Here is an 11,681-nt window from a genome sequence, read left to right as displayed (position 1 = left end):
GAGGTGTGGGAAGATGCAGAGTTAGCATCTCCCCACAACTAGGGCACCTGCCGGCTGCTGGTGGGGGACTCTGACACCCAAGGAGATGGGAGGAACCCCAAAGTGAATAGGTAGGACGTAGGGGGACTGAGGGGGGGAGGAGAAGTGGAGGCCAGACAGGATTGGTGCACCTAAGGCTGGGGAGATCAGGAGAGGCAGGTGGGAGGGGCCATCCCAGATGGGAGGAGCAGGAGAGGAAAGGAGGGTGTTTGCCCCACCCACTCGAGCCCACAAAGCCTGCTGGGCTCCCAAGTGATATCCCCTGCCCTCTGAGACGAGGGGTGGGGGCCACGCCTGGGCCCCTTCTGTTCCTTGAGCCTAAGCCCCACCCCCCACAGCCCCCAGGGCTTTTTCCAGCCCTGTAGGTCTTGAGCATTGGCCCCACCCACCACCCAAACCTCGCCCTTGCTTGGCCCTGCCCTCCACAGCCAAGGCCTTACCCCCCCACCCTTTTTTTTTTGCTGCCCCAGGTGGCTTGCGGGATCTTGGTTCACGAGCCTGGGGTTGGGTGGAAGCTCCTGTGGTGGGAGCTCCAAGTCCAAACACTGGACTAACAGAGAACCTCAGACCCCAGGGAATATTCATCAGAGTGAGGTCTCACGGAGTTCCTCATCTCAGTACCAAGACCCAGCTCTACTCAACAGCCTACAAACTCCAGTGTTGGAAGTCTCAGTAAGACAGGAACACAATCCCACTCATAAAAAAAAAAAAAAAAAAAGAGACAGCAAAAAAATATATGACAGATGAAGGAGCAAGGTAAAAACCTACAAGATCAAATAAATGAAGAAGAAATAGTCAATCTACCTGAAAAAGAATTCAGAGAAATGATAGTAAAAATGATCCAGAATCTCGGAAAGAGAATGGAGGCAGGGATTGAGAAAATACAAGAAATGTTTGACAAAGATCTAGAAGAACTAAAGAACAAAGAAACAGAGATGAACAACACAATAACTGAGATGAAAAATACACTAGAAGGAATCAATAACAGAATAACTGAGGCAGAAGAATGAATAAGTGAGCTGGAAGACAAAATGGTGGAAAAAACTGCTGAGGAGCAGAATAAAGAAAAAAGAGTGAGAAGAATTGAAGACAATCTCAGAGACCTCTGGGACAACACTAAATGCACCAACATTCGAATTATAGGGGTCCCAGAAAAAGAAGAGAAAAAGAAAGGGTCTGAGAAAATATTTGAAGAGATTATAGTTGAAAATTTCCCTAACATGGGAAAGGAAATAGTCACCCAAGTCCAGGAAGCACAGAGACTCCCATTCAGGATGAACCTTAGGAAAAACACTCCAAGACACACATTAATCAAACTAACAAAAATTAAATTCAAAGAAAAAATATTAAAAGCAGCAAGGGAAAACCAAAAACTAACATACAAAGGAATCCTCATAAGGTTATCAGATGATTTTTCAGTGGAAACTCTACAGGCCAGAAGAGAGTGGCAGGATATACTTAAAGTGATGAAAGAAAAACCTACAACCAAGATTACTCTACCCAGCAAGGATCTCATTCAGATTTGGTGGAGAAGTCAAAAGCTTTTCAGACAAGTAAAAGCTAAGAGAATTCAGCACCACCAAACCAGCTTTACAACAAATGCTAAAGAAACTTCTCTAAGTGGGAAACACAAGAGAAGAAAAAGACCCACAAAAACAAACCCAAAACAATTAAGAAAATGGTAATAGGAACATACATATCGATAATAACCTTGAATGTAAATGGATTAAATGCCCCAACCAAAAGACACAGACTGGCTGAATGGATACAAAAACAAGACCCATATATATGCTGTCTACAAGAGACCCACTTCAGACCTAGGAACACATACAGACTGAAAGTGAAGGGATGGAAAAAGATATTCCATGCAAATGGAAATCAAAAGAAAGCTGGAGTAGCAATACTTATAGCAGATAAAATAGACTTTAAAATAAAGACTGTTACAAGAGATAAGGAGAGACACTACATAATGATCAAAGGATCAATCCAAGAAGAAGATATAACAATTATAAATGTTTATGCACCCAACATAGGAACACCTTAATACACAAGGCAAATGCTAACAACCATGAAAGGAGAAATCGACAGTAACACAATAATAGTAGGGGACTTTAACACTTCACTTACACCAATGGCCAGATCATCCAAACAGAAAATAAATAAGGAAACACAAGCTCTAAATGACTCAATAGACCAGATAGATCTAACTGATATTTATAGAACATTTCACCCAAAAGTGGCAAAATACACTTTCTTCTCAAGTGCAAATGGAACATTCTCCAGGACAGATCACATCTTGGGTCACAAATCAAGCCTTGGTAAATTTAAGAAAATTGAAATTGTATCAAGCATTTTTACTGGCCACAACACTATGAGACTGGAAAAAAAAAACAGTAAAAAACACAAATACATGGAGGCTAAACAGTGAGCTACTAAATAACGAAGAGGTAACTGTAGAAATCAAAGAAGAAATTAAAAAATACATGGAAACAAATGACAACGAAAACACAATGACCCAAAACCTATGGGAGACAGGAAAAGCAGTTCTAAGAGGGAAATTTATAGCAGTACAATCTCACCTCAAGAAACAAGAAAAATGGGCTTCCCTGGTGGCGCAGTGGTTAAGAATCCACCTGTCAATGCAGGGGACATGGGTTCAAGCCCTGGTCCGGGAAGATCCCACATGCCGCGGAGCAACTAAGCCCGTGCACCACAACTACTGAGCCTGCGCTCTAGAGCCCGCAAGCCACAACTACTGAGCCTGCGTGTCACAACTACTGAAGCCCGCACGCCTAGAGCCCGTGCTCCGCGACAAGAGAAGCCTCTGCAATGAGAAGCCCGTGCACTGCAACGAAGAGTAGCCCCCGCTCACTGCAACTAGAGAAAGCCCGCACGCAGCAACAAAGACCCAACGCAGCCAAAAATAAATAAATAAATAAATAAATAAATAAATAAATATTAAAAAAAAAAGAAACAAGAAAAATCTCAAATAAACAATCTAACCCTGCACTTAAAAAAACTAGAGAAAGAAGAACAAAGAAAACCTAAAGTCAGTAGAAGGAAATAAATCATAAAAATCAGAGCAGAAATAAATGAAATAGAAATGAAGAAAACAATAGCAAAGATCAATAAAACTAAAAGCTGGTTCTTTGAGAAGATAAACAGAATTGATAAACCCTTAGCCAGACTCATCAAGAAAAAAAGGGAGAGGACGCAAATCAATGAAATTAGAAATGAAAAAGGAGAAATCACAGCTGACACTGCAGAAATACAAAGGATTATAAGAGACTACTACAAACAACTAGATGCCAATAAAATGGACAACCACGAAGAAATGAACAAATTCTTGGAAAGGTACAATTTTCCAAGACTGAACTAGGAAGAATTAGAAAATATAAACAGACCTGTCACAAGTAATGAAATTGAAACCGTAATTAAAAACCTTCCAACAAACGAAAGTCCAGGACCAGATGGCTTCACAGGCGAATTCTATCAAACATTTAGAGAAGAGCTAACACTGATCCTTCTCAAACTCTTGCAAAAAATTGCAGAGGGAGAAACACTCCCAAATTCATTCTACGAAGCCACCGTCACCCTGATACCAAAACCAGAAAAAAAAATCACACAAAAAAGGAAAATTATAGACCGATATCACTGATGAATATAGATGCAAAAATCCTCAACAAAATACTAGCAAACAGAATCCAACAGCACATTAAAAGGATCATACACCATGATCAAGTGGGATTTATCCCAGAGATGCAAGGATTCTTCAATATGCGCAAATCAATCAAATTGATACACCACATTAACAAATTAAGGAATAAAAAACATACGATAATCTCAATAGAGGCAGAAAAACCTTTTGACAAAATTCAACACCCATTTATGATAAAAACTCTCCAGAAAATGGGCCTAGAGAGAAACTTCCTCAACATAATAAAGACCATATTTGACAAACCCACAGCAGGCATCATATTCAATGGTGAAAAACTGAAAGTATTTCCGCTAAGATCAGGAACAAGACAAGGATGTCCACTCTTGCCACTCTAATTCAACATAGTTTTGGAAGCCCTAGCCACAGCAATCAGAGAAGAAAAAGAAATAAAAGGAATCCAAATCAGAAAAGAAGTAAAACTGTCACTGTTTGCTGATGACATGATACTATACATAGAAAATCCTAAAGATGCCACCAGAAAACTACTAGAACTAATCAATGAATTTGGTAAGGTTGCAGGAAACAAAATTCACAGAAATCTCTGGCATTCCTATACACCAACAATGAAAACTCAGAAAGAGACATTAAGGAAACACTCCCATTTACCACTGCAACAAAAAGAATAAAATACCTAGGGATAAACCTGCCTAAGGAGGCAAAAGACTTGTACTCAGAAAACTATAAAACACTGATGAAATAAATCAAAGATGACATAAACAGATGGAGAAATATACCATGTTCTTGGATTGGAAGAATCAATATTGTGAAAATGACTATACTACCCAAAGCAATCTACAGATTCAATCCCTATCAAACTACCAATGGCATTTTTCACAGAATTAGAACAAAAAATTTTACAACTCGTATGGAAACACAAAATATCCCGAATAGCTAAAGCAATCTTGAGAAAGAAAAATGGAGCTGGAGGAATCAGGCTCCCTGACTTCAAACTATGCCACAAAGCTACAGTAATCAAGACAGTATGGTACTGGCACAAAAACAGAAATATAGAACACTGGTACAGGATAGGATACCCAGAGATAAACCCACACACATATGGGCACCTAATTTATGACAAAGGAGGCAAGAACATACAACGGAGAAAAGACAGCCTCTTCAATAAGTGGTGCTGGGAAAACTAGACAACTACATATAAAAGAATGAAATTAGAACACTACCTAACACCATACACAAAAATTAACTCCAGATGGATTAAAGACTTAAATGTAAGACCAGACACTATAAAATTCTTAGAGGAAAACATAGGCAGAACACTCTATGACATAAATCACAGCAAGATCCTTTTTGACCCACCTCCCAGAGAAAGGGAAATAAAAACAAAAATAAACAAATGGGACCTAATGAAACTTAAAAAAGCTTTTGCACAGCAAAGGAAACCATAAACAAGACAAAAAGACAACCTTCAGAATGGGAGAAAATATTTGCAAATGAAACAAGGAAGGATTAATCTCCAAAATATACAAACAGCTTATGGAGCTCAATATCAAAAAAACAAGCAATCCAGTTGAAAAATGGGTGGAAGACCTAAATAGACATTTCACCAAGGAAGACATACAGATGGCCAAGAGGCACATGAAAAGATGCTCAATATCACTAATTATTAGAGAAATGCAAATCAAAACTACAATGAGGTATCACCTCATGCCGGTCAGAATGGCCATTATCATTCTATCATTATCAAAAAATCTAGGAACAATAAATGCTGGAAAGGGTGTGGTGAAAAGGGAACCCTCTTGCACTGTTGGTAGGAATGTAAATTGATATAACCACTATGGAAAACGGTATGGAGTTTCCTTAAAAAACTAAAAATAGAACAACCATATGATCCAGCAATCCCACTACTGGGAATATACCCTGAGAAAACCATAATTCAAAAATAGACATGCACCACAATGTTCATTGCAGCACTATTTACAACAGACAGACATGGAACCAACCTAAATGCCCACTGACAGATGAATGGATAAAGAAGATGTGGCACATATCTACAGTGGAATATTACTCAGCCATAAAAAGAAATGGAATTGAGTTATTTGTAGTGAGGTGGATGGACCTAGAGTCTGTCATACAGAGTGAAGTAAGTCAGAAAGAAAAACAAATACCGTATTCCATATATATATGGAATCTAAAAAAAAAACAAACAAAAAAAAACAGGTACTGATGAACCTAGTTACAGGGCAGGAATAAAGAGGTAGACATAGAAAATGGACTTGAGGACATGGGGTGGGAGGGCGGAGCTGGGGTGAAGTCAGAGTAGCATTGACATATACACACTGCCGAATGTAAAATAGTCGGCTGGTGGGAAGCAGCAGCATAGCACAGGGAGATCGGCTTGGTGCTTTGCGATGACCTAGAGAGGTGGGATAGAGAGGATAGGAGGGAGGCTCAAGAGGGAGGGGATATGGGGACATATGTATGCATATGGCTGATTTGCTTTGTAGTGCAACAGAAACTAACACAGTATTGTGAGGCAATTATACGCCAATAAAGATCTATTTTAAAAAAAAAGATGTTGATAGATCAATAAACAGACAGACGTGTGTGTGTGTGTGTGTGTGTGTGTGTGTGTATCTCCAGCCTTATTCTTCAGTTCCGGTTGGTGGAGTTAACAAAAATTTCACTTCTGAATTCCTTTTTTGCTCATATCTATAATATAACCAGAAACTCTGGGCATAGAACAAAGAATATAAACTTTGAAATCAGCACTACCCCTTCTCACCAGCTCTACGATCTTATACACATTGTTATTATTTCCTCATCTCTAAAATAAGAACAATACATATGTGATAGGGATGTTCTGTGGACTAAAGAGATCACTATGAAAAGTGCCCATGATAGGACTTCCCTGGTGGTGCAGTGGTTAAGAATCTGCCTGCCAATGCAGGGGACACTGGTTTGAGTCCTTGTTCAGGAAGATTCCCACATGCTGTGGAGCAATTAAGCCCGTGCGCTACAACTACTGAGCCTGAGCTCTAGAGCCCGCGAGCCACAACTACTGAAGCCCGTGCACCTAGAGCCCATACGCCTAGAGCCCGTGCTCCGCCATTGCAATGAGAAGCCCGCACACCGCAAAGAAGAGTAGCCCCTGCTCGCCACAACTAGAGAAAGCCCAAGGGGAACAACGAGGACCCAACGCAGGCAAAAATAAATAAATAAATTAATTAATTAATTAATTAAGGAAAAAAAGAAGTCTTCATAGTGGAGTTAACACTATGTAGGAGATTGTGTAGGATTTGCTGATGGGGGAAAGAGCATATTTCAGGCAGACAGAACAGCACGTGCCAAGGTCCAGTGGCAATAAACAGTATGGGAGAATCTGGGAAGGCCTCTCTTCAGCTCTGAGTTGAGCACAGGGTTCAGGGAAGGGTGGATGAGGGATATAACTTTATAGAGATGACAAGGGCTAGAGAGAGGCCTTGCAAAGGAGTTTAATCCTTAAAGGTAATAAGCAACATGACCAGATTTCTTTTCTAAAGGATCTCCCTGGCAGCAACAGTGTGGGGGTTGGATTCCATGGAAATAGGACTGTGGCTAGAAGACTAGGAAGAGGGGAATTCCCCAGTGGTCCAGTGGTTAGGACTCGGCGTGGGTTGATCCCTGCTGGGGGAACTAAGATCCCACATGCCACGCGCTGCGGCAAAAAAAAAAAAAAGACTAGGAAGAAGAGAGTTGTGACAGTCCAGCCAGGGGTGGGGGGCGGGCACTGAAAGGAGAGAAGAAGAAGGCTCAGGAGGGTTCAGTGGCTAAACAGAGAAGCGGAGAGCAAGGGCGAGACCAGCAGGCAGGTCACCAGGGAAAGTAATGATACCTTAGTAATACTGGTTCTGCTACTTATCCGCTGTAGAACAGAATGGTTCTGAGCTTCAGTTTTCTCATCTGTGAAGCAGTGATGGGTATCTACTTCATAGGATTATTATGAGGACTTACTTTTTTTTATTTTGGCTGCGCAGCACAGCTTGTGGGATCTTAGTTCTGCGACCAGGGATCGAACCCGGGCCCAAGGCGGTGAAAGCATGGAGTCCTAACCACTGGACCGCCAGGGAATTCCCTATGAGGACTTAATTTTAAAGGCATTCTAAGTGTCTGGCACATTAATGAGTTCTGTACGAATGCTTGTTACATAAATGGATAACTCACAGAGGAAAATGTGTGGGAGAAAAGACAGGATCTTTTCTGGGTATGCATTGAGTGCCAGGAGCCTATGGGACATTGCTATGAGGTCGCTAAAAAACAGATTTGGAACTCTGGAGCAAGGTCTAGACAAGAGATAGATTTTATGAGTGGGAGTTGCCTCCAGAGGAAAGGATGAAATTGCTTAGAAATACTGTGCAAATAAGGAGAAGAGGGCAAGGACGGTAACATGATGGACAACATCTCATGGAAGGCTGAGGCAGGGACTCCAGAGAAGCCGACCAAGAGGGGCTGTCTACAGAGGATGAGCGCTAAGAACTGGGGTATCAAAGAACCAGGGATGTTTCAGAGGTAAAGGGAGATAAGGGTCTCTGGGTCAGAAAAGTGAAGGGCTCATGTTTCAAGAGCTGAAGTATAGGAGGTAAGAAGGCAAGAAAGACCTAAATGTCGGAGGATGGGGGGAATTCCCTTGTGGTCCAGAGGTTAGGACTCTGCGCTTTCACTGACGAGGGCTCGGGTTCGATCTCTGGTAGGGGAACTAAGATCCCACAAGCCCAACAGCGCGGACAAAAAAACGAAAAACAAAAGATGGGAGGGTGGGCACAAAAATATCTGGAACAGAGATTCAGGAGGCTGTCATTGGTAACATGCTCACCAGGTGGCGCCAAAGACCCTCCGTGGCGATTAACACGGGCCTTAGCACTCCTGCCCCTTAGGCGAGCCTCGCGGCGGTTGCATTCAAACCTGACAGTCAGCCAGGTGGCATTCTTTTAGTCAAGGAACCATCAAACTTCCAGTACTGTAAAGCTCTGAGGGATACACACACACACACACACACCTCTGCTCTTCCTTTGGTATGTGAAGATAAAATAAGAACTTTCAGAGAATAGTCCCATCCATTTTATTTCCTACATAGTTTTCAAATCTACCCACGTCTTTTCATGCGCTTTGCTACCTCTCCATTCCAAACCACTATGCTCACTTGCTGGGACCCACCACCACCGATGCTTTCTAAATTGTCACTCTGCATCCATTCTCAATGCCCCGCTAACCCAATGTGACTCTTCCCACTGCAATTTCTTCCAGGTAGGTATGTCTCCTAGCTTCCCACCAGCCCACAGTATTGGAATTCTAGTGTAGCAGTTCCTGGAGCCAGATTGCTGGGTTCAAACGCCAGTTCCAGCACTCACTGGCTGTGTTGCGATTTTGGGCAAGTTCCTTCACCTCTCTGCCTCAGGTCTTCATCTGTTACATGGAGATAAGATTTACCCCAGGGACTTCCCTGGTGGCGCAGTGGTTAAGAATCCGCTTGCCAATGCAGGGGACACGGGTTTGATCCCTGGTCCGGGGAGATCCCACATGCGGTGAAGCAACTAAGCCTGCCCACCTAGAGCTGGTGCTCCGCAACAAAGAGAAGCCACTGCAATGAGAAGCCGGCCTACTGCAATGAAGAGTAGCCTCCGCTCACTGCAACTAGAGAAAGCCTGTGCGCAGCAACGAAGACCCAATGCAGCCAAAAATAAAAATAAAAAATTAATTAAAAGAAAAAAAGACTTACCTCAAAGGACCATTATGAGGACCAAATGAGTTTACAGTTTGTTTTTACTACACTGCTTGGTACACAGTAAGTGCTCGATAGATGAGAGCTGTTACTAAAAGTCTTCAGGATAAAAATTCAAATTCTTACTGTGGCCTAAGTGACCTCCTTGATCTAGCTTTGCCGGGCTTTCTGGCCTTATCTGGAAGCACGCATCCTTTTCTGCTGCCTCAGCACCACCTGCTCTCAGGCAGTTACCATCACTGTTTATTTTTTTTGAGTCATGCTGCATGGCTTGCAGGATCTCAGTTCCCTGACCAGTGATTGAACCAGGCCATGGCAGTGGAAGCCTGGAATCCTAACCACTAGACCACCAGGAAACTATCATCACTTTCTTCTGCTGGCAGTGCTTACTCCCGCCCTCCCTGACAAACACTACTCATCCTTCCCAGATATGTCTGAACAGTTCCCAGAAATCTCTCAGATCAGAACCCTCCTAAATTCTTCACAGATCTTTGCATATTGCACTGCTAGAACTTATAATTTTTATTAAAAACCGTGATCTGTTGTCTGTCACCCCTTTCCCTGCTCCCAGAATGTAAACTATGGGGACAGCAAGACCTGCTAGTGGGATTCTGCAGAGCTTGAACTAGGGTGACGATCCAGGAAAGGGAAAAGAAGATGGAGATCATGGAATCATCAGATCAGTTCCGTCTACCATTCCCAGTCCCTTTCCTGGCTCTCTGGGAGTCCTTTTCTCATTGATCAGCGAGTCCTCCCCCGTGTTATTCTTGGCAAGCCTCAGAGAGTAACTCCAACCAGCTTTGGTTCTTGTCCTGGGAGCCCCTCAGGGAAGCAGGGCTTTTCAGTCAGGATAGTGCTGAGAGAATCCAAGAGCAAGGCTGGCAGGGCTTGGACTGGGGTGCACACATTTGGGTGCAATTAGAATCATCTGGAAGACTGTCATGCCTTCATCTTAGAGCAAATCAGCCCAATAACTGCACCATGAGTTAACTGCACTGATAAAGCAAGATTCAAAAACAAGGCAAGGGCCTTGTCTTTATCTTCACCGCCACACCTCCTGATTGAGCAGTTTGACAACATCTAGATCTATTGATGTAATGGTGTTTATTGAAAAATAAGACAATCAAAGAAACTCTGAATAAATGATTACTATGGAAACATTAAAGAGGAGCAAACGGCAAGAAGTAGCAAAAAAAAAAAAAAAAAAAGAAAAAAAGAGGCAGTGGAACCCATGCTTACAAGAGCTGGAAAGAGCATGGGAGGTAATACTGCCCACGGTAGGACTCCATAATTGTTCCTTCTGGTTGTGCTGGGGACTGTGCTTGTTACTTTGGAGGACAGTAATTCCAACCAAAATGGGGATCAGACTCCTGGAACTATTACAGTGCCTCAAGGAGAGGATGGGATAGAGCTAAGGTTTGGACCAGTAATTTCGACTAAGGGAAAAAGTAAATCAAAGGGCTAAATGGCAACCTCAAGGGTCAGGAACCAGGGAAAGGACTCACCAACAGACTTACCATCAGGAAATCCATGAACGTTTGTAAGCTGTCTAGTAAGGTGGTAAAGAGGGAGGTGTAAACCAGGTCCAGAGCCACTCTTGCCCAGTCTCAGCCTGCTCTGCAGTCAAGGGAATAAGCCAGGCCGCCTACTTTTATAGCATTTAGACTGTTCTGGATTCAGTCTATAGGGAACATTAAATTGCCTCCACAGGTACAATGTCAGAAACTCACCTTTTGAGAGCTGAAGTCTTTATTTTCCCAAACCACAATTTAAAAATACTTAAATGACGTGAACAGAAGGGTATGCAGCCACAGACAGTCTTCCAAGATTGTATGCCTGGTCTCCTCCCCAAACTAATCTCACACCTTAAATGCCCGTTTAAATGAGATATAGTTAGATTGACACGCATCTATTTGAAATCAACATTTATCCTTTTGGACTTAAATAAATCCTATCCCACACCCACAACTCTTAGGTACTTCTGAACTTTCAAAATCCTGTCCATCACTTTTCTCTAGATGACCAGAGCTCAAAGGGAGTTGAAGAGTTCACTCACTGAGCTCCACAATTAAGTGGGCTGAAAAGCCCAATCAGGGGGCTCCTCCCCTTTAAAAAACTAAGAGCCTTGCAAAATGGTAACAACTGATTCCCAGCCCTGCTTGGGTATTACCATCTCTTTGAGCTTTTGAAAAATCGTTGCCCAGGCCTCAG

This window comes from Balaenoptera acutorostrata, chromosome 10, assembly GCF_949987535.1.
Source record: "Balaenoptera acutorostrata chromosome 10, mBalAcu1.1, whole genome shotgun sequence".
Lineage (NCBI taxonomy): Eukaryota > Metazoa > Chordata > Mammalia > Artiodactyla > Balaenopteridae > Balaenoptera > Balaenoptera acutorostrata.
This window is presented reverse-complemented; position numbering follows the sequence as displayed.